Consider the following 27,782-nt stretch of genomic DNA (forward strand, 5'->3'; position numbering starts at 1 on the left):
ATTACCGTTTTCCAGAAATCAAAATCTTTAATTTCGAGCTTTCTGGCGAAGGCAACTCGGCACAATTGATTTTTTTTATTTATGAATGGCTTCCTTCGTGCTACTCGACCATTAAAGTCCTTTTCACGTACTGTTTCGACACAACATGATTTGCCCACTTCCTGCTAAATTTCGTTTAGCAGTTTTGGAGCCGATAGCATTGGGGTTTCTTTTATTTTTCGAACATTTAAACGCTCATAACGTTCGTCAAAAATTTTATTTGAGGCACATCGGTCTTTATTTTGCACCCGATTTTCATGAACGAAGCGTTCAATGATACTTTGTACTGTAGCACTACTCAATCAAACTATTTCCGCAATTTTTCGCTGCGACTTTCCGCTTTGAAAATGCTGATGACCAGTTCTCGCTGTTCAATCGTAGTACGTCGGTCCATTTTTTATATATTTTTATATTGTCCACTTGGCGATCACAAACATACTAAAAATTGCATGGAACAATAACTGTGCGCTAGTTACATAAACTAGAAATTCAAAACACCGTCAACCAAGCGACTAGCCACCGACACAACATACACAAGTGCTTGCATGAAATAAGCTGTAAGCCACTGTAGGTATACGGATCGTAAAATTCGGATGTAATGCGGCAGATGAAGCTTACAACCGAATGCGTTTTTGACAGAATAAAATTATTGGAAAATTTTGTAGCGAATAAAACTCCAAGATCCTTAAACTCTGTTGTACTTCGTAATGCATTATTAGAAATGATGTTAGATGTGTTAAAAACGTACTTGCCGCCTTAAATGAAAACATTTTTTAACATTCAAAGACAAACGCGACCTTCACACACCATCGATGGAGCTTATTTAGGTCGCGTTCCCACCGCAGTCAGTTGTACGTAACCGGAACGACCCGGATTTATATCCGATCACAGGTTGCCACATCAGCAGCATTCCCCGTATATGCTGGGGGAATGTTTGTGCTGCCACAACAACAACAACAACGACATTATTCAGACTAGTTGAAGCTTCTGAGCATCCCCTGGGCCCTTAACAGATGAGATTTTTTTTTAATCATCCGCGAAGAGCAAGAAATTCGAAACGAAAAAACTTGCTGTCACCGATAAAAATAACAAAAATTAGTGGAGGACAGCTGACGAAGTAACAAAGTGGTTCGATAAAATCGGAATCGAATTTTACCACGCATCGTCCCTCTGTGAAATATGCCCTAAGCCATTGCAGAAAAGTGGAGTGAAAACCCAAGCAACGTGCGACACTTTCTCAAATGCCTTAAAGAAGCCAATATAAATGCAATGTACTGTAGGTTGTCCTATGTAAAACGATGCCATACAGAATTTACTAAAAACAGTAAGATTTCGTATATGTAGCTTTTTGCTACGTTCAGTGTTAGGGCTGAATTACTTATTTCAATTAACTTCAAAGCAGATTTTGTGTAGCGATTATAATAAATAAATTATTTTCTACGTCGAATTTTTTAAAAAATAGATTTTTGTATGTAAAATGATCATAGTTCTCTGTAGTGGTAATGCAGTGTATCAAAACTGCTATACCAACTTATTTAGGACTAATTTCCTGTGCTACTACTACAAATGCATTACACTGTGAATAGCGCTAATGAACTTGTGTAAAGCACACACCAAATATTTCACTTCATGCGCTACCCAACATCATTCAACCAATGTGTGGTGATGTCGTTGGTGAAAATTTTACTAGTACTCAACTCTAGTAAAGACACGAACCCACACCACACAGCTTTACTGAAATGGTGACAAATCGCCAACATGTGGTGGCATTCTATTCAATTTGGTGATTTGAAATTTCTTCATTGTGGTGAAATTTCTTACCACAGTGTGTTGGCAGAGAACTATTGTTACAGATGGTGTGATGAAAAAGCTTCTCTAAACGTAAAGCACTATAAAAACATGCGGTCATTAGATGTATGAATGTGTGTGTGCACAAGTAAATTTTTATTTCACATGATGAAATATAATAAAAAATATATTTACTTACATGTTGGCGGAAGTGAGAGAATACGGAATAAGCGCGACTTCAATTTAGCATTTTAAACTGATTTTTAATTTTTTTTGTTTAAATTTTTAATTATTCTTCGCATTGGATTGATTCACCTATACCCACTCCCTCTCCCTCTCACTCGCTCTCACACTCTCAGCATCGAACACCATGTCTCCTTTAAACAAAAATTTCCATTTGTATGCGCTCAGCAAACCACCAAACTTGACTCTCTGTCAAATGCTGGCCCTGCACCAACGCCTTCGCCGCATTCAAAAGCGATCTGCGATTCCCCTGTTATTATGACGATTTTTGGCCTCGTTCGATTGGGTTGTAGTTCGCCTGGTCTGTGTCTGTCTGTTTTTCTGTTTGCTTGCCTGCTTACCTACCCCAGCCGGGTTGTGTACGGCAATTGTTGTTGCTCTTGTGCTGTAGTGTTGCTGCTTGTCAGCCGGTCTGGGGATCCACTTGTGGGCCGATCACATCAGTTCGGATTGTACAGTGATCGTGCGCGGTGATGAAGTGCTTAAATTCGTTCTTGACGTCGTAAACGAAACGTGCACTGTATTTGTTTTTTTTTTATATTGGAAACTCTTTTACGAATTTATTTTTACAAGCAATTGTGGTGACTTTAATTCGCCGTGATGCGTGCGGGATTCGTTGCGAAACAAAAATTACAAAGTGAAGAAGGGTTGATTATTTGATTTGTGTAAAATGAAAAAAGTGAAGCTTAAGTGTAAATCTAAACCGGAATAAATAAAATATTTCATGAAGAGAAAAATGTAAAAAAAACAAAAAAAAAAAAAAAAACAAGCTTACTTGCCGTCAATTGGAGGCTTCATTTCTGCCCCTCACTACATCATTAACGGATGTGTTTTACACGTTAACTGTTCATTTGCTATTTGTAGAACAAATATATAAAAGAAAGCAAAACAAAATGTGCTTTAAAAATATATATGTATGTGCATAAATATGAAAGAAGTGAAGTCACAAATTAAAACCTACACTTGATGCGTATATCAGAAGATATTGAAAACAGAAATGTTAAAAATTTGAATATTGCTTATAAAACAGTTATACAAAATTGTTGAACTAAACGATAAAGTCGCAGGGTGGCTTTTGATTTTTTTTTTTTTTAATAAATTTTTTAGTAAAGCGTAATTATTGAAAACAAAAAAAAAACAACAAAATTCTTAAGCTGGTAAATTTGAATAATACTGTCTAGCTTAGGTGTGAATTTTTGCGATTTTCGTAATTTAAGTTCATTTAAAATTCGTGCAAAAACAAGTTGAAGTATCGCCTCTCACATCTACCAATTGCTTGAATTTCAACTCTTTTGTTATGCTGCTCTCTGTATGTTTACTCTTTACTGCAAAGTACTTTTTTTCTTGCTTCTGTCAAATTTAACATTTCCCCTCTTCGCTGAAGAGCAGGAAGTCCTAATGACGTTTTTACTTGTATGTAATACAAATTAACACATAAAAGTACATACACGCCTATGAATGTATGCATATGTGCATGTACAGTGTCGAACAAAGTTAAAACACTTTATCCGAATTTAATTCAGCCAACTTTTTCAAGTGCTTTGTAAATGTAGTTCCTATAGGTAAAACTTCCTTGATGTGTGGAGTGAAAAATTAGCTGTCACGGAAAATGCAACCTTTGCTTCGCAATTATTATGCTAATCTCACTATTTCTCCGATTTTTTTCTTTCTCCCCATTTTTCTGATATCCAAGGCAGGTGCATCCGTTGTAGCAGCTGATTTGCTTTTTTCGTTCGATCTACTGGTTGGAATGTCAAAGTGTTTGTTGCCTAGTTTGTTTGTTTACATTCTCATTGAGATTTTTATTCGAACAAACAAATTGTAAAAACAATACATGTAAATGTTGTTGTTGCTCCTGTGAACTCACCTATGAATTTGCATTGATATTGAGGATAAATTGTTTAGGGCATCATTCAAATGAGGCGCCCAGACAAAACGTACTATTTCCGCGCTGTTTATTGTATGTTCACACGCTCTAACAATTTGCTGTCAAGGCTAAAGGGCCGTTGCTCGCCATAGTGCCGCTTACGTTTCACTCTTGGTCCGTGCTCTTCTTCTTGCTTCTGCGTGCTCGGTCAAGTAAAATATTACCAAGAAAAAATGTTCATTCATACTAAGTATCCACTAATAGTCAAGGCTCGGCCTGATCCCATTCCAATCACGATCTGTCTCAATGAAATTTTTGTTTGAGTGAGGTGAAATTTGGAACGACATGGACTGGCGCTTAGTCAAGGTTTATAGATTTACGAGGTTCGGCCATTAGCTATGGTGCAATACGAAATTGTGAGCAACATTAGCGAATACTGTTTTGATTTTTTTCGTATATTATCAAAATAATTTCAGTTTTTTTGTTAACACGTTACGTCAACCCATCAGCTGATTCTGTCAAATTCGCTGAGATCCGGTTAACGGTCTGATATTGGCCAGACTTCTAAAATGTTTTCATCATGGCCTTAGTGTGAATGGAGGTTGCCATATAACAAAACTGAATTGTAAACTGAGTCTGAGCATAAAGTCTGAAAATCATAACATTCTACTAGACCGAGAAAGAACCGTGATCGGTGCTATGATGTGGAGAGACTCAAATCGGAAAGAGCTTGACTTTGCTTCACCAAAAATGAGGTTTGCCAAATTAATTTTAAACTGGTTATTAAAGAACCTAAAACCGCCATGATTGTCGCTTGACTATCAAAATAATTGTTTGTCTTCTTACTGGATATTATAATAATGGCATCCACTTTGATAGCAGATCTCTCCAGTATAGTGTCCCAGCGACCGAAATGTCTAATTAATGGATAAATTTCCAAATTCCGTCTAAATTCACCCCATAGATCCACTAGAATTTATTTCGCTCTTAAGGACTTTTGCACTAAACTTCAATATAAATGTAAATAATAAATAAACTATATTTTTTTTGTCTACTTTGTCGTTAATTTGTGATTATTCCATTAACAATTAATGTGCAGGCGTGCATTAGTTTTATTGCAGCTAACTTAGACTTTGGCTACTTTCAATGCAAGAAAAAATGATTATGAAAAATAATTACTTCTCAAAGTTTTTTCTTCAAGCTCTCGGATCAATTTTAACCAAAAAACATTTTTTTATAAAATTTAAAATAATTTTATTTCCATTTTTTAAATTTATATTTTTTTATTTATATACATTTTTTAATTTAAATTTAACTTTTTATTTTATTTGCTTTAATTTTATTTCAATTGTGTTTTTTATTTATATAGTTATTTTTTCGTTTTATTTTATTATAAATTTTTTATAATTTAAATTGTTTTTTATTTAAATTGATTTTTTCTTTAATATAAGTTGTTTTTTATTTATTTTTATTTTTTTTTTGTTTTTTTGTTTTTATTTTATTTTTTTTTTTTATATAAATTTCTTTTTGTTTTTTATTTTTTACTTAAATTGGTTTTTTTTTTCATTTTAATCTTTGTTTTTTTTTCATTTTAATCTTTGCTTTTTTTAATTAAACAATTTTTTTATTTTTATTTTTTTAACTTCAGTTGTGGTCGTGACTGCATGTACTGTGCTTTTCTATATTTTGTACACTAACCCATTTGATTATTCACGCTTCAGCGCTGCATCGTTCTTATTCCATAAACTCAACCACATACAAATGTATACATACATACATACATACAAGCGTGCAGGCATACAAATATACAAACGATGTGTATATGTGTGCGCGCTTATTGCATTTTCGCAATGGGTCAAAATGCCAATTTGTTGTTCGCATGCGTTGACTTCCAATATATTGGTTGTTTTTAGTCATTTGCCGCTTGTTGCTTTCTTCATCCTTCACACTTGCCGCTGTCTTTCACGCCAAGCACTAACAACATTGCACGATAAGTAGTATTGTCTCTCAATGTACCTCGGTATGCCCTGCGGTGACACATGTTGCGCATATAAAATATCAAAAATTATTAGCAAGGGTTTGTCTGTCCAATGCGTGCATCTCAGTCGGTTATGAATAATGCATGTGCGGATGTATATGTGTATGTATGTATGTACGAGTAATAAGCTTCTGTTGATAAGTTTACGAGTACATGTATTCATATGTACGTCGTGAAGTTAAGTGAGGTTAGGTAATGCCAAATTGAGGTTATAGTTACTGATTATTTTCTTACATTCATTCACTTGTGCAGACGTTTTTTGTTTTACTTTACAATTTCCTTTACTCGTTTGAGCCGGAGTGAAATGAAGGAAACGGTTTTTTTGTTGGTAGCGAAAACTCTGGCACACCTGCTTGAAGAATGTGGTGTCATTTTGAAAGGGTTTGCAGGGTGTATGGACTGAATTGACCTTAAGCTTAAGATTGAATTTAACTTTGGCTAGGATTTAGTTGTTTTCATCATTCACCTATCACCAGTCAGCATATCTGCCATTGCCCCTATGATGTGGTGATCCTTGGTTAATTGGAAGTCCATTTGTTATTTGCTCTTTGAGTCATTTTGAGAAGGTATAAACACGGGTTAAGATAAACCACGGTCACATAAGGAGACCACGAGGGGCATCCGACGACATCCGCGAACCGCTATTCTGCTCTTAGTGCATCACAATTTTCTGAACAGAGTCTGCTGATTTTGTAATATTATTTATTATTGTTCATGAGCGCCAATTTCCCCTACAATTCCATTCTCTTTCTTGTTTATTCAATTTTTATGTCACATCCACTCTGGAGAGAATTCACAAAGTGTGGCCAACATCACACCGTTAACTGTCTCTCAGCGAATTTGAAAGCTGATTAGCTGATTGGCTGATGTAACAGGGGTTATGAAGCAGTCTGTTTACAAAAGTACTGAGATTGTGTTGGTGATATACGAAAACAACCAATACAGTCAGTCTCTATTTCATTCGTTGCCATCTGAACAACGACTGATTGGACGAGTGTCCAAATACGTGTAAAATGAGTGGTCAGAATTCTGCTGCCGAGTACCCGGTGATGTGGCAGCCGAAGTTCCTCTCACAATTTTTTTCGGATGTTCGAACCTTGTAATATATTTTCCTTGCAATACAGACAAAGTTACTCTTATGGTTGTCGTAATCTTGTAATCTATCATTTTTGGTCAAAAAAGGCGGTTTTTATTTAAGTCAAAGCACATTAACGAAGTAACAGTAACAGTAGCACATCTGATTTTTATAATCTGTCTTTTATAATTTTATGCGTTCTCTAATTGCCAAACTTTGTTTACCTTTTACGTTGTTTGCCTATTACTTTGTCTGAAGAATTTAAGCAGCAACAAGATACTCGCCACTAACAAATTTGACATTTTAGAGGTTTTTGGCAGGAACAAAATACATGCCATAGTTGTTTTTGCTCTACTGATGCTACCTTGTTTTTGTTGTTGGTGTTGCTGCTTTTATCGATATTGTTGTTGTCGTTGTATTGTTGGGATTGTTGTTATTATTGTCGTTGTGTTGTTATTATTGGTTTTGTTGTTGTTTCTGTTAGTGGTGTGGTTGTTGTTGTTCTTGTTCCCCATATGTACATGAATGGGGAATTTCTTTGGAGTGACAGTACTTGACCGGTTATAACTCCAGAGCGTTCCGGCAACGTAGAACTGACTGTTGTGGGATGTGTCTTGATTTAAGCTCAGAAATTGCCTTTCTCAGTTCTCTTTTGGGTTTCGTGCTCATCACCCAACATTCTCTTCTAATGTTGCTTTCTCTTTAACGATTTTTCCTTTCTCCACTCCTACTCCTCCCTCTCGTTTATTTATTTATTTTTTTAATATTAATTTCAGAAAATATTTTTCACACTTTAATTTTTTTTATTTTTTGGTTAATTGTAAGACCTGTTGTGCTATAAATTTTTTCCATCGAAATTTATGACATTTAAAGATATTTGGTTAAATTGATTATAAAAGGTTCATTGTTTGCATTTGGGATAATTTATGCAAAATTCAAAACAGAAATTCGTACGATAATCGAGTTTAATGAGAATTGCTATAAAAAGTCATAAAAATGCAGTATAGTAATTAGGGATTATTGTTTTTTTTTATATATAACACTTATTCAAAGAAATTCATATGCGAATACAAACATACAGTCTGTGCAAAAAATGCATCCCCTTTACAATTTGAAACACTTAAAGTTTATGATTCATAAATGAAGACCAATGATCCTTTTATAGTCCAATTGACCCTTTTTATAGTTCAGTGGACTATTTTAAAATTCATTAGACCCTTTCTGAAATCCAATAGACTTTTCTAAAAGTGACGCTTTCTAAAATCCAATAGACTATTTTAAAATCCAATTGACCCGTTCTAAAATTTATAGACCTTAAAATTCATTGACCCGTTTTAAATAATTCTAAAATCCAATTGACCCTTTCTAATAACCAACTAAACTTTTCTAAAATACAATTGACGCTTTCTAAAATCCAATAAGCTATTCTAAAATTTAATTGCCGCAATTGACGCTCTAATAAGCTATTCTAAAACTCAATTGATCCTTTCTAGAATTTATTGATGCTTTCAAAAATTCAATTCACCCTTTCTTAAATCTAATAGATTATTCTAAAATCCTGTTGACCCTTTCTAGAATCCAATTGATGCTTTCGAAAAACCAATTCATGCTTTCTAAAATCCAACTGGAAGTGGTGTAGATGTCTGCTGAGTAGAGTAACTTTTAATTACAGGATAGAAAGACTGTGAGAGCCGTAAGATATGCTAAATTCGAATGAATCGAAGGTTTGATGAAAGAGACAGGGGACTCACACCGCGCGGAGTATCTCTAATTTCCACGTCACGGTCGTTAGTTATCGATTTTCTATAGTTTTGACTCATTTAAGCCATCTGTCTTTTTTTTTCTTTTGTAATAAATGTATACTTTTGTGGGTGGAACTCGTTAAATTTTGAATTATGCATATATTTGCCTTGCCAGCTCGTTCCATTTTACTATTATTTCTCTTACTTTCTTTGTGCACGAGCGTGCAGTATTGTCATAAAAAAATAAAAGTTTTACAAGTTCAAACAGAATTGTAAAATTTATTTAGCCCCATTCGCCTGATGCTGTTGTATTCATTTACATATTTACATGAGTTAGTAATATTTGCGGCGTGATCTTTGGCTCAATGTGTCTACATTGTTTCTCTAATTCTAATAAGCGCGCAGCCCACACTTTTTCTAACTATGTATGTTTGTTTGTACTTGGAAGTACTTCAAGCGACACCTTCACGCTTCAATAGATGAATACTTATTTTGGAAATACCAGTTGTTTTGCAAACGCAAAAAAAAGTGCGCACACACACATCCACACTAGAATGCATTGTAATTACAGCATTTCTTGTGAGTGGTGGATAGATTAATGTATTCATTTTTATTTTTAAAACAAATGGCTTGTTGTGCAATCGAGATATGTATTTACTTTTGCTATTTTAGCTACCCATTTGTATGCACATACCTATGTATGTGTGTGTCTCAATATAATTTTTAATGGAAATTAAACATGATTTAACATTAAAAGCATTCATAAACTGTGTTTTTTTTTAATTCGTGCGCAATAAAAGTCCATATGCCATTTCAGAAGTCGACGTAAAACAAAAAACCACAAAATAAATACTCGTACGTAAGTCAGTACTCTTCTGCATTTGGTAAGCCAGGCGAGTCGGCGGTATGTGGTTGGTAGCTTCTTTCCGTCACACTCGTTTTATTACACTCCTTTCATTTTGGATATTATTTGCCTTATTTGTATGCCAGGGGCATTATTTCGGTAAATACCTTCCATTAATCTGTATGTACATAGCGAACTATCAGCTAGCAGCTACCAAAAATTGTGTGCGTGCTTAACAGTCCCGCCCAAAAAAATGCCTGCCCGACCACTTGCAACAGATATTAGAGGCTTTTTGAGCGTTTTATCGCATCTTCGCGTACCTTCTGGTTTTTCGTTTTTTAGTTAACTTTTGTTTGCATATTTTTTTATTTGTCAATTTTTATTTGCACTTTGATGCTAATTAAATTTTTTTTTTGTTTTTTTTTTGCTTTCTTTTTTTTGATTCGTTGTGTTGGTGCATTATCCTCGCCTATTATGCGCTCATTTATTTTGTTTATCGTAAGTTCTCTCAGCACAAAAAAGCATGACAATCCTTCTGTGTTTTGTTTACTTATTAAACGCTTTATTTATTTTCTTTTCATGTTCATTTTCGTAATGTTTTTCATTTATTCACTTTTCCATGCTTTCGTTGGTTTGTTTATTTTAATAGTAAAAAACGAATTGTGTTTATAGTGTGACCTCAAATACTCTGCTTATTTAAACGCGTAAGCGTCAAAAAGACTCACGCAACAACTACTCATTTTTGAATTCATATGCTGCAGTTTTGTTGCTGCTCGGTGTGGTTAATGTATTATTTATTGGCATGTTAAAGAATTTTTCCATAAATTCAGTTTTATTTAAACAGCCTTCGTGAAGCCTAAAAAATTAAATTCATTACGCAATAATTCTGATTTAATTTAGACTAGACGGCTATCTGATGGGAATATGCATCTGGAATGCTAAAGATGATACCGAAATAATGGTTATTTTTTATATTTAATAGCGAAAGCCTCCATATATCGGAGAACAGTTTTGAGTATAATTTTTAGTGCTACGATTTAAAAATTTTGGAGCGATATCTATTATAAAAATTATAATTAATAAGTTTTTGATCAACAATAAAACTAATTTTGCGACTGATATTTTTACGCTCTGAAATATTGTTTTTTGTTTTTGTGAATTGTTATTTATAAATCATAATAATCATATAAAATCATCAGAAATAATCATAATAGGACTATGAATAAGTTCGTGCGGTTTTTTTCGAAATTTGAAACTTTATTGACGTAAAATGGTTACAAATTTAATATTCAAAGTATTGTCCATCGCTTACGACTACTTTTTCCCATCTTTCTGGCAATTCACGGATTCCCTTTGTGAAAAATTCGGTCGGTTTTGCCGCAATCCACGAATCGATCCATTTTTTGACTTCATCGTAATTACGGAAGTGCTGGTCAGCCAGGCCATGTTGCATCGATCGGAAGAGATAGTAATCGGATGGCGCAAGGTCTGGACTATACGGCGGGTGGGGTAGGACATCCCATTTGAGCGTTTCTAAGTATGTTTTGACCACTTGTGCAACATGTGGCCGAGCATTGTCATGTTGCAAAATAACTTTGTCGTGTCTATCGGCGTATTGCGGCCGTTTTTCTCGCAGTGCTCGGCTCAAACGCATCAATTGTCGTCGGTAGACATCCCCCGTAATCGTTTCATTCGGTTTCAGTAGCTCATAATACACAACACCCAGCTGGTCCCACCAGATACACAGCATAACCTTCAGGCCATGAATATTCTGCGCCGACGTCGATGTTGAAGCATGGCCAGGGTATCCATACGTTGCCCGACGTTTTGGATTGTCGTAATGGACCCACTTTTCATCGCCAGTCACAATTCGATGCAAAAAACCCTTTCTTTTGTGCCGTTGAAGCAGTTGTTCGCATGCCATAAAACGGCGTTCAACGTCTCTTGGCTTCAATTCATACGGCATCCAATGGCCTACCTTTCAGATCATTCCCATGGCTTTTAAACGTTTGAAAATGGTTGATTGATCAACTCCCAAAGTTTTTGCAACCTCTTCTTGCGTTTGAGCCGGATCTTGATCGAGCAATTCCTCCAATTCGGTATCCATGAACTTTGGCGGCGCACCCTCGCGTTCTTCGTCTTCCAAGCCAAAATCACCACTTTTAAAGCGTGCAAACCACTTCTGGCACGTTCGCTCAGCTAGAGCATGCTCACCATAAACTTCCACCAAGATACGATGACTTTCGGCTGCTTTTTTCTTCATATTAAAATAATGAAGAAGAATTCCCCGCAAAAACACATTATTTGGCACGAAATTCGACATTTTCAAGTGTGGTAAAAATATTGTTGTTTACGCTTCAAATAAAAAACTTATACTGACGTTTGTGCCTTACGACAGTAGCTCTCCAATGAATGTTTGGAAATGTGGATCGATGGAATAATAATCAAGTTACGCCATCTGTTGTAAAACCGCACGAACTTATTCATAGTCCTATTATATTTTTTAATTTTATTTTTTCCATCCAAAATAATTAAATTTTATTGATATTATATTTTTTATTTATTCATCAAAAATATTTTTTTTGTTTCAATTAAATTTTTTTCATCAGTTTGTTGTCATTATGTAATTTTTGTAATTACAAATAACTTTTTTTGAGTGTTTTTTTTTATCAAAAATATTTTGTTAATTTTTTTTTTAGTTTTATTTTTTTATCAAAAATACTTTATTTTTCTTTTAAGTTTAATTTTTTCATTAAAATATTTTTTTTTTTATTTTTTCAATAAATATATTAATTTTTGTATGCTTTTTTTTCATTAAAATAACGTTTTTTTAGTTTTTTTTTAAATAATAAATAAAAAGTAAACTTTTTCATCAAAATAATTTTTTAAATTTAATTTATATACTTTAATTTAACTATTAATATGATTATTTCTTAATGTTTTTTCATCAAAATATTTTTTTTAATTTTAATTTTTTTTAATGCATATAATGATTTTTTAATTAAAAATGACTGCTTTTAGTTAAATTGTTTTAACAAAAATAATATTTTTGTTTTTTAGTTTTTAGGTTTTTTTTTAATCAGAGAATATTCTTTTTATCAAAAAAATGTTTTTGAGTATTATTTTTCCATCAAAAATTATAATTTTCAAATTAAATTAAATGTTATTGCTTTCGTTAGAAATTACCACTTTTAGCTAAAATTTGGTTTATAAAAAAATAATTTTGTTTTTAGTTTAATTTTTTGCATCAATTTTTTACTTTTTTTTATTTTTCCGTCAAAATATATATATTTTCCATCAAAATATAAATATTATTTCTATTAAATTTTTTTCTAAAAAATAATTTGTTTTTAGTTTAGTTTGAATTTTCATCAAAAAGAATTAAAAACAAAAATTGTTCTTTTCAATACAAATAAAAATTTAAAAAAATTTGTTCTTTTCAACAAATTTTTACAAATAAATATTTTTTAATATTAGTTATTAAAAATGTTTTTTCAGTTTAATTTGTATGTTTTATCCTTTTCATCAAAAATACTTTGTTTTTATTAATATTTTTTGATCAAAAATAATTTTTTTTAGTTTGTTTTTTTCATCAAAAATTAATTAAGAAAAACTTTTTTTCATCACAAATAATTTTTTTAGGAGCTTTATATTTATCATGAAAAAAATATTTTTTATCATAAGAGATTTTGTTAATTTTGAGTTTTATTTGTTCATATAATAATAATTTATTCATATAATAATAATTTATTCATATTTTTATTTTATTATTATTTTTATTATTTTTTTTATTTTTTTTATTATTTTTTTTTTTTTTTAATTTGATTCTTTTTCCTCAAAAATAATGTTTTTTGTTTTGAGTTCTATTTTTTTCAGCAAAAATAATTTTTTTAATTTAATTTTTTCTTCATAAAAAATAATTTTTTTTAGTTTTATTTTTTTCATCTAAAAGATTTTTTTTTCCATATATAAGTTTGTTATTTTGAGTTTTATTTTTTTTTTTCATTTATTTTATTTTCATTAAAAATTATTTTTTTTAGTTTTATTTTTTCATCAAAAAGATTTTTTTTTTGGAGTTTTATTTTTTTCTTCAAAAATAATTCTTTATTTTATTGAAAAATTGTCCCCGAAATAAAAATAAATTTTTAAAAGTAGTCCTACATACGTATTTATTGAGTAATAAGTTTTTTATAAATTTTTATTTTATAATAATAATTTCTGTTATATTCAATAATTTTCTATATAAAATTACTTAAAGATTGTTTTTGTTGGAACAGCATACAATATTCTCGATGCACTATTGGTTAATGCCGTTAAAATGACAGTCCTTCTCCGGCTGCTTCCGGTAATGTGAAATCGATTGTCGTGGAAGCGGTTACCCCAAGATACTTGGCTTCTGTTAATAATTTCACTGTCGAGAGTCCCTGTCGACGCTGGTTTCCTCATGAACTATATTTTTATTGCACATTTTGCGCTCAGTTCATTTATTTACTTTTTGTGTTAAAATTGCGACTGGTGGATTTTTCTTCTCCTGTGTTTTAATGTTCTAATTTATTTTCGCCTTAGAATTTGTGCACACATTACTTTGTCCGTCACAATGACTTCACCAATAGCCACACAGACATTCCTACTACTAATTTTCCTTGCAAGAATTTATGACGATTTAGAGCCTAATAAATTAGGAATCCCACCAGAGAAAAAAATCACTGCTGAAATTCTTTCTACACATATTCGTCTTTTCATATGCATTTCTAAAACTAAGCAAAAAAAAAAAACAAAAACAAACGCGTGCTCATTATGGCACACGTCTCAACAACAAACACCCCAACGATAATTCAATAAGAGCCGAGGCGGAGTCGTGAAGAATTTACCTCCTGCTATTCTTTTAACCATAAAAGTGCGCAAATACAGTGCATGCAAATAAAAAGCGAACGATTTATGCTCAACATTATTTAAATACCTAAAATACTCAAGCCCCTGCGGTTGAAGCATTCCTTTTCGCGAAACACAAATAAACACCAGCGTTATGGTGGAGGCAGCTGCAAGAGTTGGTGGCCTGGGCTGGGCTGTGGGTAGACAACAAACGAAATTGCGGATGCGCTTAGCATTATTTTCAGCTGTGTGCAGCACAATGCACTTATCGAATGTAGCGCAATTTTGTATGCAACCATGCCCCCGACGCCACTTGGCTATTTATTTGAATTCTATACACAAACAAAAAAACAGAGCATAAAAAAACAACAACAAAACTAGTAATTGAAACTTTGAAGTCAAGTAGTGTACGGGTATTTTCTGCCTATGGCATAGCAAAACGCATTTTGGCGTGCCGTCGAACGAGCGCCTGCCTGCCTGCATTGCTCTGTTTCTTCTCCCGTTGCTGCCTCACTTGCGCATTGCTGCTGTTGCACTTGCACGCGGACTGCTGCATTGCGTTGTTGTTCTTTGTTGTTTTTTGTCCTCCTGTTTTTTTTTTTGCTTTATATGTTTTTTAGTTCGAAAAAATTGGCATCTTTCAATTTGGCCCTAATTACAAACGAGGAAAATGCAAATGGCCCGAACGTGCTGCTGCAAGTTGCAACTCGGTGCACATTGGTTTGCTTGCTGTTGTTGGCGTCGCTTGGGCCGGACCACCCGCCTTTTACTTAATTGTTATTGTTATTGTGTTCTTTAATTGTTCTGTATCATTATTGGAATGTTTAGCTTCTGTTTTGTTGTTGTTTTTTTTTAATTATGTTGCAATATCTTGCTTTTCCCTATTTTCACTCCCCATTTCCCCAAATCTTATTTTTATATATTTGCTTAACACATTTTATTAGCCCATTTTTCCAACTTGCTACTCGAAATCTTTGGGTTTGCAGCCTGTTTCGTGTTGCTGTTGGTAAGTTACGCAACTGTTAATAGCTCTCGTGTGAGCCAAGCACCGCGCATGCCGGCATCGATTGCTGAAAGTAATGTGACTTGAAGTTCTCATTTTTTTAAGGAATTCATATTTGGCGCTGGCGTCGATTACTGCTCAATTTGCTTAGCCAACGAACGGGTACAGATGTTTTGAGTCTGTTCGTCCTCGTCTTCGCACTCATTTGCTGCCTTATTTTGGTGTTTTTTTATTAAATATAATTTGCTACCACAGTAAATGTAGCTGGTAGTTTTACTTGAAGAATTTTCTTTTAATTTATGTAGAAATGCATTCTTCTCGGCTTTAATGGTTTTGGTTGGTGTTGTGGTTGAAATTTTTTATGATGTATTCGATTGTTTATTGCATTGCACTGGCCTGGTGCCATGTGTTTCTGTATGGAATTCGCTTTAATTGAACACCATCAAATTGCTGGAAATGCTCGTATTTTGAAGCAAATGTTTGGACCCGTTAGTGGTAGTGTAAACAAAAGGTCAGGAGATGAATTTAAAAGGTGAAATTTTCGATTTCGTGGTTTATGTAAGTTAAATGCAACATTTTTTATTTTTGAATTTTGAATTATGAGTTATTAATTTGTGCTACGAATTATGAAATAAATATACACCTGTGCGACAAATTTTTGATTACGTATTTATTTTTTATTTAATTTATTTATAAAATATAGTTCATATCACTACAACAAAATAAACATATTACTTCAAGTTTCAAACTTTGTACTAAATTAAAATCTAGTCTAAAAAAATCTACAAATTTCTATAAAAAATTACTGCTTTTTAATCAGATTTTGTAGAAAAATGCTGAATACTTATACAGTTGTATAACTAATGGAATAAAGTGGCTTAAAAAAATTAAATTTTTAGAAAAATTCTAGGTATGCAGCCCATTTAAAGTGGCTCAAAATTCACTTTGATTTTTAATTTTTTTCTTTTTTTGCTGGCTTTCTTTGGATTTTCTCTGTACAAAAAAATTCGATCCATTAGTTATATGGAAAAAAATGCATAACACCGTCAACAAGAGCAAATTATAAAAAATCAACGCAAATTTTTTATACTCAAGTTGAATTTTTCTAAAAATTCTAAAGTTTGAAATTTTAATTTATTTATTTGCTACAATTTATTTATTTTGCTGAAACGTTAAGTTAATCATTGTTTTTATTTAATTTCATTACATATTAATCTTTTTTTTTCTTTTAAGGTAATTGTTTTTATTTTATTTTAATTTTTCCTTCATTTAATTCATACATTTTTTTTATTTTATATTATTTAATATTCTTTATTTATTTCTCTTATATTTTATTTACTTATTTTTTCATTTAACAACATGTTTTTGGTAAATTTTATTTTATTTATTTTTTTAATTTAATTCATTTTTGTTTTATCTCATTACTTTTTTTATTTTTTACAGAATCAAATATTCTTTATTTGACATATTTATAATTTTTTTAATTTAAGCCAACTTTTTCATTTTATTTTATTCGATTTTTTCAATTTAATTTAATGTTTTTTATTTTTTATTTTTTCAAATTTTTTCAAATTTTTTTTTTATTTAATTTTTTTATTTTTTTAATTTAATTTACAATAATTTTATTATTTCATTTAATTCATTGTTTTTTATTTAGTTATTTTTTTTTAAATATTTTGAATATAATTTAATTGTACTTTATTTTGAATATTTTTGAAATTTATTTTATTTTATTTATTTATGTTTTGTAATTTAATTTGATTATTTTATTATATTTCATTTCATTTTAAATTATCTGTTTGTTTTTATTTAATTTAATTTAATCTTTTTTTATTTTAGTTACTTTATTTTTCTTTCATTTAATTAATATTTTTTATTTGATCTTATTTCCTTTAATTTAATTTATTTAATTTGATTCACGTTATTTTATTTTATTTTATTTTATTTTATTTTTGATTTAGTTTATTTATTTTATCTCATTTTGTTTTAATTTTTTTTTTACTTATTTCACTTTATTTGATCCTATTTCATTTTATTTCCTTTCCTTTTCCTTATCTTCTGTTCTTTTATATTATTTCATTTAGCTAAAGTTTATTTAATAATTTTTTCATTTAATAAAATTTTTTATTATTTTCGACTTATTTTATTTTATTTCTTTTTATTTCACTTTATTTTATTCCATATATATATATATTTTTTTTTTCAAATATCATTTAAACGCATTTTATCTATATAATTCATATTCAGCCTTCATTTACGCATTTATTTACGTACAAAAATTCAGAAAATCATTTAACTCGAAGTGCTTTCTCGTAAATTTATTATCCCAATTGTTTTCGTGAAATTTTTTCCTCACTTAAAACAATTAAAACCCAATTCTAAAATTTCAGTTCCCTGAAATATTTAGCCATAGAAATATTTCAAACTAATAAAATGTATTTGCACAAGCATATGCACATGTATGTACACATAAGTACATACACATTTACACACATCCACACTACATTTTTACATTGTAAAGGCGAAAAATTCCAAATTCTTTTACTTTACCGCAAGCAGACTTGAATTTTACATGCCTTTGCTGCATTTATTAGATTCAATTAAAAATTTTGAATTTTAGGCTGGCATATCTCCTATAATCTAATACAAACACTTATACGTACATATATGGATATGTTTGTATGTATGTAAATAAGTATAACTGTATAAATTTATTTGCTTATTGCCGCAAGCGTATTTCGTTGCTATCGATTCATTAAACTGTATGCTGCTGTAGTTGTTGTTGCACATCCATACACGTGCCATACAAACGCCCCGAATAGCCAGTTGACTTGTCGCAAATTTTTGTTTGGTTTAGTTGGCACAAATTCGCTTGTTGTGGCAGTGGCAGTGAGGGCATAAGAGTATGGCTGGTTTCCGCATATGTGTGTTTATACATGTGCACAAGATGGCGCAAAATTAATCATCCAATTTGTATTTGAATAACTTTTACTAAATAAAACGAAAAAATGATTTCGAGTGATGGAAAAATTTATTTTTACCTTTACGCGCCCCATTGATTGTCTGCTTGCGTACTGCAGCTGCCTACTTCACGAGTGTCAAATATGATTGACGTACGACGTCATTTGCAAAAATTATAAATCTTCCGACAGGATGTCAAATTTTGCGCCACCTTGTATTATAGTCCCTTTTCTACAAATTTAACAACAAGAAACTATGATTTTCTCTGTTGGGTTTAACGTTAAACGTCAATATACTACTTTGGCGCAAAAGAAGGTGTGTATGTACAGTTATGTAAATGTATGAGTTATGTAAACACTTTCATGTCGATTTTGGAATAATTTCATTAAATTTAGGGCGGCCGAAGCTTTGTGTGATTATTGTTTTTTTGATTTTTTTTTTAATTGATTATTTCAAAATCTAACCAAGCGATGTAAAAATTATTATTTAACTACTGAAAATCCTCTAATTAAGATAAATATTTGATGAAAAATTTAAATACATTTCCAAATATACTTACGTACTTATACGTATGTGTATTTAAGTAAAATACGCAATTGCGCTAAATCATGCGTTCACTCAATCCACAGACAGCTGCTTCCGTCGAAACTACATATCTGTTTTCATGAACACTATTTTCGCATTAATGTTACCAGATTTGAGGGTCGTATTTGCCATTACCCGCTAAATATATTTTGAACCACAATCCTCTAGAATAAATTGTGCATTTATATTTCAGGGAATGCATATGAAATACATAAACAAAACATTCGGAATTTTGTTGGCCATAAAGCAGCGTTTGTCCCTCGAGACGAACCATAAAATAATTAAATCAATTTACATTTAAAAGAAAGTATGTACCCATTTTCTTGGAACGACAATACGTAAAATAATCATAAATCTAAAACTATTTTGCTTAAAAATTTTGTCGTATTTGTACTCATTTCGAAAGCAAAAAAAAAGAAAAAAAAAATATTTGAAAAAATTCCCATTTACCATTTGAGCGATTTGTATCTCAAATAAGACTTCAAACGGCTGCAATAACTTTTGAAAAGTTTCACACTTGTACTTGTGCACAACTGCATGTATGTGCATTAAGGTGGTTAACATTTTTTCTCTAATTTGTTTCGTCGACTGAAATATTTTACGCTATCTAGCACATGTTTTGAGCAAAATAGACATAAAAAATTAATTTCTCCTGCCCAAAAACCGCATTTGCACATTTTCTTAAAAACAATGTAACGAAATATTAAAAAGTAAGTTGAGGATTGGGCATGAATAAGCGATTTAAAAATAAAACAGCTCGAAATTCATTTTAGATTCACTGGACTTTTTTCTTCAGAATTTCCACTAAAATATTTTAATCGCCGAAATAAAATCGCTTATGCAGTTCAAAAACAAATTTGCTCGCCCTAATGTACATACATAACTATGTGTGTCAGTTAAGGATATGTCGAGGCAATAATTTTTAGAATATAACTACAAAATTTGGTTGCTGTTTGTAATTTGATTTTTTTGGCAAATTAAGAAAGAAAATTCTGTGAGGCTCTATGAAACACTACTTTGCTTTTAGGGTAGCAAATAAAAATTTAAAAAAAAAAAATTTAAATATAAAAAAAAATATATAAAAAAACATTGGAACAAAAAAAATAAAACAAAATTAAATTTTCTTTATTAAAAAAAATCTAAAACAAAATTTTTGATAAAAAAAAAATTTAAATAAAAAAAACATAAAAAAAAATTATTTAAAAAAAAATTAAATGAAGAAAAAACATTTTTTTAATAAAAATAAAAACTCAAAATACAGTAGAAGAAAATAATTTGTTACAAATGTTTTAAATAAAAAAAAAGAAATTAAGAATAAAATTAAATAGAGAAAAAAGTAAAGAAAAACTGTTTAAAAAAAATTAAAAAAAAACTAATAATAAAAAAAAAACTAAAAATTAAAAAAAAAACTAGAAAAAATTAAAAAAAAAACTTAAAATAATTTAATTATTTTCCAGCAATAATGACGCTTCGATTAGATCAGAAAAAAAATGGAAAAATGAAATCATGAGAAGAATGAAATTAGTTTCTTTTTTAATCAGTAAAATATTCCCCGACTTCAATCTACCTATTCCCATGATTTCATCCCATATCTTTAATGATTTTCCGCAAGCTCTGCAAAATACGGTTGCACAGATTTTTGTTGAATTGTTAACAAAGGCGGCACTAATATTTCGAGCAATTTTTCCAAGTCTAAAGTATTTAGTACTTGTTTTTGTTGTTGTTGTATATGTTGATGTTGTTGCTGTAGCAGTTTTTTGATATTAATGATGATGATGCTGTTTTTGTTGTAACATTAAACATTTCCCATAAGCTTTTGGGGAATGCTGCTAAAGTGGCATTCACGTGGGAACGTGAAGTGCTCGGTCATCTGGTATCAGCAATTCAACGTTTAGTCAAATTTGGGTCTTCACAAACAATATGACAACCGCGCTTATGCTCTCAAAACTACCGATAGACTATTGGGAATGAAGGGACATATTCCTTTAACACTCTTCATAAATGTTTGTGAATATCTGGGGCTGATTCACAAACCCCCTAAAACTAACTAACTATTTTATCAATTCACGACTATGTAAAAGGATACACTCATACATCAACTTCAAACGGCTCGTAAACATTGGATTGACAAATCGCAAAAAAAACAAAAAATGTTTGTATGTGAATGCCAATACAAAGTCGTGGCAGGTTTATGTCGATAGTTCAAACAATTTTGAGAAATATATCACTTCCAGCGCCATCTATCAAGTCAAAATGAGCAAAAATATTTGTTTTCACATAATTCTTATATATTTTAAAACTGAACTGAATCAATTAAAAAAGAAAATTTCTCGAAACTTTGAGTTATATGGTTTTTCTTGTACTATGTACTATATTTTTATAAAAAAGACAAAAAAATAAATAAATAAATAGTCAAACCTCGGCTCTATGTTCTAAGTTGAAACTCCAGGTTATGGTGATGAAAACTTGGCAATATGACGCGCATCTATTATTTTGACAATAATCAAAAAAAAGGAACTGAAGCTACAACTTTTTCGGTAAATTGTGGAAATTAAAACTGTAGCCATGCAGCTACTTCCTTCAATTATTTTTGCTTTGAAAAACAAATGGAATGCATTACTTGCTTTCTCAAAAATTCTTCCTCTTGTGTTTGTTTACATGTCTGCTTTCATCAGCTCAATCACCATTTCGTCTTTTTTTATTTTTTAATGCTGCAATATATCGTTGTTTTATGTGTTCAAGCACCTTTTAGCATATGTAATTCCTCGTAATTATGTGTGGGTGATTGGAAACTAAACATACAAAGCGATTTTCTGTGTGTACTCATTTCGGGTACATCCATAAGGGCGAACTGTTGGTACAAAAATAGCCAACAGCAAAAATGTTGTAGCTACTTAAAAAAGTGTGCCTAGAAGATTTCTGTGCTTCTTTTTATTTTGCGCCCGATAAAGTCCCCGCTTTCCATGGAAAAGTTGCACCATTAAAAGTGACGGAAATAAATCAATGCATAAGAAGCGTTGATAAGATTACACCATCGTTCAAGATTCTGTGGGATTTTTGCTGAACAAGACACCTGATTCACTAATTGGCTAGAAATTCTGTGCGCCGTTTGGTTTTTTGATGTACATAGAAATTTTACTCGTAATTCTTCATTGTTTCCAAGATAGGAGTAGTAATGGGGCATGCCTTTTTTGACATTTCTGAAGCACTTAATATGTCTTATCGCTTCATGAAGTAGCTTGAAGGTGTTATTAATTGAGGAAAATTCTCTTCTTTTGTATCAAACATACTTTTAGATGAAGTTCTAAATATACAAGCCTTACTTGATTTGGAAATTTGCATTGGAGACTGGTAGGGTCGAAAAAAAATTTAACAGAATACGAGTATGTAAATTCTCTACTGCTTAAAACACTACTTTCCTAGTACAACTTACTGGGAAAGCAAGCTACTTATGAGTGAACTATTGACTGAGTAAAGTGAATATCAGTTTATCCGAGGAAGCAAAGCATTTAGCTGCTATCTTCTTTGAGACGATACTCTCTTGATGATGTTATCAACAAGCATCAATAATAATAATTTTTTGTTGTTGCTGGGTTTATTGCTGTTGAGTTGTTGTTGTTGGGGTTATTGTTGTTCTTGACCCTGTTCTTGTTGTTCCTGTTGTTGTTGTTGTCTTTGCTGCGTTTGGCGGTGTTGTTGTAAATGTTTTTGTTGTTGTTTTTGTTGCAGCAATAACAATTCCCATACATGTATGCTGCTGGAGTGACAGCCTTTTCCAGATATAAATCGTTCCGGAATGAGTTCGGTATTGAATAGATACTAATAAAAAATTCTAAATCTTTTGGTGGTGAAGTGAAAGATGCATATGCAAGAATGTGAAAACAACGCATGTGTTAGAAAAAAACGCACACCCTAGTACTAGTATTACCTACTTATGAGCTTGTACTTCTCAATATGACTTGAGCCATTTTTACTGGGAATTGTGGAGGCAATTTAGAAGAATAAATGTATGTATACTTATATGTATGTAATAAGTATTAGCACCTACCCAAAAAGAAATAGTTCCACCTTCAAAAAAAACAAAAAAATACCAGCACAAACATAAATAAGCAGAATTTAAAAACAAAAAACAACGATACTTAAAAATATTTCAAGAACTTGTGTCTAATTATCTACTTAAAATGATTCATACTCGGATATTTATGAAAAATTGCAGATCATTTGCACGACAAAAATTTCATTTTAATTATTGACTATTCAAAATTGTTTATTTTAACATTCAGTGGCGTAAGTAAACAAACAAACTATAGAAAAATGAAAATTAAAACCAGTAAAGTAATAAAGCAAAAAGCAATAATGAGCAAATGAGCTCATACCTTTACAGGCAATTAAAAATAATAAACAAATTTATTGAAAAAAAGGCATTTGGTTTATGTGTTTAGTTACTTTGTATATACATACATATAATTGTGAATATGTATTGCAATTCTTTTTACACTGTGATGTCTAGTGAGCAAAATTCAAAGAATTGTGATTTCGGCTATTCGCCAAGCCTAAAAAAATTTTATTTTTGGTTAAAAAGTTGAAAGTTCGATAAGATTCTGAAAATTTGTGTACAAAGTTTCAAACTTTGTGTTACGGCTTTTCAATTTGATATTTAATTTATTTTTAAGTCCGTATTTCTTTAATCCTACTTTCTCCGTAAGTCCTCTATTAAGATTCTTAAGAACAAGATATACATATATTTAGAATGTTCCTTGCTAATGTTAGGAAGTACGGTATGGCAAAACAAATATTTAGTTTTCTATAGATTTTATTTAACTGACTGAAAAGAAAGTCAACAATGGACTTATTACGCTAATAACCAAACACTTTAGGTTGCACCACTGGGTGCTTTTCATACGTGCTTAATGAATTGTTTTAGTTTTAAGACCATTACAATTTTTAAATCTTCTAATGATACGGTTTGCGGCAATTCCCCAGCGATCGGCATTTCATCTGAGCCCGCTGCCATAGTGACATTTTCTTTAGTTGCAAAACTCGGTTTCTAATAATCAACTGCGGGCGATATTCTATCAGGATCGCCTGGAGCTTTCCGTATTCGATCTACCTACCTCTTTACCCTTTTTCCATGGAACAGTACTTCATAGTGAAGATCGCCTTGACTGGCATCTATTGTTTCTCTGAGCCACTTACACATCCGCAGATTTCCAGAATGGACGTAAACAGTTTGATTTGGCTCGAATTCTCTTACGGTCATGATTCAATTATTAAAGGTTTGCTCACTTGTGACATTCGAATTTTGACACTCTTTTACAAAGGGTCGCATTTAAGAATGGCGAAAAAAGTGGAAAAATTGAATACCTTTTTGGAAAAATGGTAGCAAAAAATGTTTTCTTTTTACTTAAAATATAAATGATACAAACGGAAATTCCCAGAAATAATATTAAAAAAAGCTTATTAAGTTAAACCCAGATTGATATTTTGTGAGTTAATTTTTGAACTGGAAACTGATCACGAAGTTGGGAATTTTTGCTAATTTGACGCTTTTATATTACTTAAGCATTATGGCCCTAATGAAAGCCTTTCAGAGAAGCGAACTCATCATAAATTAAGTTGACTAACAACAAACTGTGAGCATACTCACGTCCACGTAAGTTTCTAGTTTTGATCCCCCCAAGTCAAGATTATTCTTACTACTTGACAAACTAGCCCGGGCATGAAACACCAAATGATAGAAAATGTTGTTTGTAACAATATCGGAGGCTCCTCGACAAATGAGCTCTTGTTGGTACTTATGCTCCTTTAAGGTAACCTAGTAAGTACTCCCCGAACCTGTATTGGAAAGGCATCGGATTCAAATTGTCAAAGCGTCCGTCTCTTCATTGCCCCAAAAATATGCTTTATGGTATCCTGAATTAAGCTGTATATCAGTATGTTTTCCATATCGTTTTGGTAATTCACATACCGAGCAAGTTCTTATACACCCTTTTGAATACGAAATGTTTTCCTTTAAATTTTTTTGCTTTTCTTCCACTTTTGCAAAAATTTCTGTAGTAAGCAACCCAGTGTTTTGCTAAGGGAGCCGATTTGTCAAGAGGGAATGAGAAAGCTGCTTACTGAGCAAACCTTTTTTTATTGAATAATGCTTACGGTTTTCTTAGACTGCCTATACTGCTTAAATATAAAAAAAGTAAAACAAAAAAAATAAAAAATAAAATAAAAAAACTAAAAAAAAATAAAAAGAGTAAAAATATAAAAATAAAAAACGAAATAAAACTAAAAAAAAAATAAAAATAAAATAAAAAACAAAATAAAACTAAAAAAAAAAACAAATATGAAAAATAACGAAAGGAAAAATAAGGAAAAAGGGGGGAAATAAAAAAGGAAAAAATAAAAAAATGGAAAAGAATAAAAAAAGGAAAAAAATATAAAATCAAAAACTAAAATTAAAAAAACAATACCTCGTGCCCAGCTTGTTTTACTCCATTTCGATGAATAGAAATCCCTATAGTTTACAACGAAATAATATTTATCCTTAGCTTTTTTTATCAAGTTGTAAATCACAACTGGCCACACAGTATGAAACAGGCTAATGAAATAATAAAATAAATAGCAGTCAAACAAGTTAAGGGGGGGGTAGGGTCACAAAATCGAATTTTTTTTTCTTCACTCATCTTATAGTAAATCATTTCAAGAATGTTGTGTCAAAATTTTAAGTGGATCGGAGCAGAACTCTCAAAGTTATAGCCTTTGTAGGCACTCTACCTCGAATGCGGAGCATCGATAATTTCTCAGAGTCATTTTTTCAAACGCGTTTTTCCCGAAACTTAAAAGTCGGTGCCAATCACAACTCCGAAACTATTCAACCGATTCTTTTCAAATTTGGCACACGTTTTCTAAATCAAAAATACCTCCCCCCTACACTTTTTTTTATTTTTTTTTTTTAAGGTTGTTTTTCACTACAAATATGGCGAAATTTTTCGCCAAAAATGCTCGTTTTACGTTTTTTTGCCACCAAAACTATATTACAAAAATGAAAAAAAAAATTTTATTTATGTAGAGGGGAGCATTACGTCATACTTTAACTGAAAAATTCGACTTTTTTAGTTTCAGATGATTCTACGACGAATGCCGATTGGCACCGCAGAGCACCTCTCGAAAAACATATCTCCAAAAAAACTCTGCCATGGGCTTATTTGTCAATATTTTATTATTAATATTTTTTAAAAACTTATTGAGAAGATGTACAATAACATGCAACTGATTTTATTAAAGTATCTTAAGCCTATTCTGCAAAAATTAAAAAAAAAAGTGTTTTTTTTTAGCGCTAAACCCTACCACCCCCTTAAGTTGCCAAGCCTACCAACATAAATTTGATATTCCGAATTTTGTACGAGATTCCTTCTCCTAAGTTAAATTGACGTTGTTTAGCATATATCCCCATATGAAATTCATTACTTGCTTATATGGAAGATACTCATAATTTGACTTCATTCAAATATTGATATTCATCTCTTCCCTTTCCTACTTTCAATGCTACCACCAATGCTATCAATTAATTTTCAACTTCAAGTGAACCCTTCGACTGGGAGGTAACCTTCTAAACTAGTCTATCCTCATAAGCAAAAGAAAACTGACTATAACTAGTTCCTAATTCACTACGTGCGACATCAGTTCGAAGTTTGCTGGGTAGTAATGGAAATTTCTTGCGCAAAATGTTTTAAACAGATAATTTAATCAGCAAGACATTTGTCCCCGCCAATATTTTCTTCTAGCAATTCAGTTGCCCCTATCACATCTGTTCACATTTATCTATTTAATTTAATAATTAATAGCTAATTGAACTTGTTTCTTCGACTTCGATGCCTAGAATTTTTCTTTCATTCGGCTTTTTGTATTGCAATTATTCTTTGTATTTTGTAAAATACGTGCATATGTATGTATGTACCATATGTACGTGATATAAGTAATTCTTGTAAAAGTGATTGCATAGAAAAGTCTACCTCTTACGACTTAACTATTTTTTCTAAATATAGAGTGGCTCAGTTGAACTGCAACTTTTCCGAATTCTGTTGTTTTATTTGTAATTGTTTTTTACTTTAACTGGAAGAAAAAAATAGTGGGAAACAAATGGACATCCTACTAAATTAATTTTATGGAACATAGGGTGCATTTGAATAGTAACTTTTCAGGGTGAGATTGTTCTTTTCTTTTTTCTTTACTGTAGTAAAAAAATATTGGCGGACAAATAATACATTCTTTAATCAACATCTGCACTCAACAATTTTTTAGTGCTGAACTTCCCAATTTCAATATTTTTATTTATTATTTATTAACATTCATTGCGATTTTGGCAATATTCCAACGAATTGTATTTGAATCTATGCATTTTGTTTGTTAATTATTGAATGCATCACTGTGACTTTCCAATAAAATGGTCTCAACTGTGGATAAATTTAGCAATCAGCTGTTAGGTACTTATCTTATTTGCATATCTACACTATGCCACTGCCGACTAAACCCACTGAAATGGCAATGCTGACAGATTTCTGTTGGCAGATTTTTTTGCGTTGGAAACAGTTGGGGCACCTAGTTTTGTTTAATACTATATCTGTGAGACCTTAAGCTTGTCGATCACCTCCATGCAGATTCTTGTGTTTCATAATTTCAATTTTTTTTACTTTAGTTTACTATGTAACCTTCGTATGTTTTTTCTGGAGGA

General features: G+C 31.3%; 1 protein-coding gene across 1 annotated transcript in view; it reads left to right on the forward strand.

The window, feature by feature from the left end:
- The first annotated feature begins 2,520 nt into the window (after window positions 1-2,520).
- Window positions 2,521-27,782, forward strand: part of LOC129243621 (uncharacterized) — a 180,265-nt gene continuing 155,003 nt past the window's right edge. The window contains exon 1 of the mRNA XM_054880774.1: window positions 2,521-3,227. The gene's annotated coding sequence lies outside the window, so the exon portion shown is untranslated. The remainder of the gene's footprint in view (window positions 3,228-27,782) is intronic.

This window comes from Anastrepha obliqua, chromosome 4 (genome assembly GCF_027943255.1).
Source record: "Anastrepha obliqua isolate idAnaObli1 chromosome 4, idAnaObli1_1.0, whole genome shotgun sequence".
NCBI lineage: Eukaryota > Metazoa > Arthropoda > Insecta > Diptera > Tephritidae > Anastrepha > Anastrepha obliqua.